The sequence below is a fragment of the Ostrea edulis genome, chromosome 2 (assembly GCF_947568905.1).
Source record: "Ostrea edulis chromosome 2, xbOstEdul1.1, whole genome shotgun sequence".
NCBI classification, from domain to species: Eukaryota; Metazoa; Mollusca; class Bivalvia; order Ostreida; family Ostreidae; genus Ostrea; species Ostrea edulis.
This window is the reverse complement of record NC_079165.1, coordinates 80,791,772-80,794,271: the sequence shown is the minus strand read 5'-3', so window position 1 is coordinate 80,794,271 and position 2,500 is coordinate 80,791,772.

Below are 2,500 nucleotides of genomic sequence, written 5' to 3'. Positions count from 1 at the left end.
AGTTTCAAGCCATTTGCTAGTTTTGATGAATGGCTCAATGATATTCTTGCTATTCCTTTCATATGAAATATACAGCAAAACAAACTGTGAATTACCAGAATTGTTGTTTCTTACATTCTTTGGATAAAATTATAGAAATAAACTTTATTTTTCCTTCATTGCAGGTGAGCGATTCCATGATGTCTCCGTACGCGTCACAGAAAATGGGTCGGAATATACCTGTGGATTTTACCCTGGACCCGCTACCACGGGAGACCGCATCCTGTTTTTTTGTGAAACCGGTACCAGGGGAAGAAATGTCAGCATCATGATTCGGTCTGCAGACGGACAAAACGATGACACTCTTGCTGTGTGTGAAGCTGAGATCTATGGCCAGCCTTAAACATATATATGGAGTACATAGCAGACAGCTATAATTTGTACCATCTCTAATTGTCAATCTACCATTATTATTTTATTATGCCCCCCTTCAAAAAAGAGGGGCATATTGGTTTGCACCTGTCGGTCGGTCGGTAGACCACATGTTGTCCGCTCAATATCTTGAGAACCATTCACTTGATCGTAATGATATTTCATATGTGGATTGGTTATGAAAAGAAGAGGACCCCTATTGTTTTTCAGGTCAAAGCGTTAAAGGTCAAGGGTCAACCTACTCTGGACATAGGAATATACTCTCCGTTAAATATCTTGAGAACCCTTTGCTTGACAGACATCAAACTTGACACACTGGTACATCTTAAGGAGTAGATGACCCCTTTTTGAATTTGAGGTCACATGGTCAAAGGTCAAACTGGACATTGGAATATACTGTCCGCTCAATATATTGAGAACCTTTGCTTGACAGACATCAAACTTAGTACACTGGTACATCTTCAAGAAAAGATTACCTCTATTGAATTTGAGATCACATGGTCAAAAGTCAAGGGTCAAACTGGACATAGGAATATGCTGTCTGTTCAATATCTTGAGAACCCTTTGCGTGACAGACATCAGACTTGGTACACTGGTGCATCATCATCAGAAGATGACATCTATTGATTTTAAGGTCACGTAGTCAAAGGTCAAGGGTCGAACTGGACATTGGAATATACTGTCTGCTCAATATCTTGAGAACCCTTTGCTTGACAGACATTAAACTTGGTACACTGGTACATCATCAGGAGAATATGACACCTATTGATTTTGAGGTCGCGTGGTCAAGGGTCAAACTGGACATAGGAATATACTGTCCGCTCAATATCTTGAGAACCCTTTGCTTGACAGACATCAAACTTGGTACACTGGTACATCTTAAGGAGAAGATGACTCCTATTGATTTTGAGGTCACATGGTCAAAAGTCAAGGGTCAAACTGGACATAGGAATATACTGTCCATTCAATATCTTGAGAACCTTTGCTTGACAGACATCAAACTTAGTACACTGGTACATCTTCAGGAGTTGATGACCCCTATTGATTTTTAGGTCACATGGTCAATCCACTCTTGACATAGGAAGATATTGTCTGCTCAATATTTTGAATTGATGATACTACTCTCAATTAAATGATATATGTGTATAACCCTTTTCAATTTTGCACCATGGGGGTGGGGGGCATATGTATTTTACAATCATCTCTTGTTATTATTATTTTATTCATTTATAAAGCGCAAAATTACCTATAGTTTCTATGAACTGTACAATGTTTGTGCTACTATTCATTGATAATATACTAATAAAAGACCTGCAAGAGCTATAAAGAAAATGATAAAGCAATAGAAAGAATTAAAATAAAACAGTAGTAAAATGACGAAGTGGTTGACTTTGAGTTGACAAGATACAATTGGTATACAGGTATTCGTGTGCTGGATCAAAATTCAGTTTGCAAGAGCTTGCACATGGAATCCTTGATATTACACTGAATTTTACATTCACAGGACATATTCACGCTTGAACAAGAGTGTTTTAGGTTCTTGCGGAATGCTCCATGTGCTTCAAGCTCTCGAAGTTCCAGTGGCAATTTATTCCACAATTGTGTACCTAGTGTTTTATGGCTCTTGTACCGTATTTGTTTGATGACTTCTTCACTACCAGTTTCCATTGGTCGGATGGTGATCTCGAGGCCCTATGTGGCATTAAAGCTTCGTTTTGTTATTTGTCCCTGTTATCTTATATGTCATATTGGAGAATCTTTTACTATTACAGAAACGTCATTAACATTAGATGTGACCGGTCAACAGGGGATGTTTACTCCTCCTAGGCACCTTATCCCACCTCTGGTGTGTCCAGGGGTCCGTGTTAACCTAGTTCTCTATTTTGTTTTGGTTATAGGAGTTATGAGATTGATCGCTGTTCGCTGTCTTCACCTTGCATGAAGAGCCACAGATCCTCAACAGTGAAGGGCCCTCATTACCATGTCAAACCTTACCGTAATTCCGGTAAAATTAATTTCAAACAGAGAAAAAACAGACAGAAAAACACAACATATATACAAGATATGGGATAAACATGGTAGCTTTATG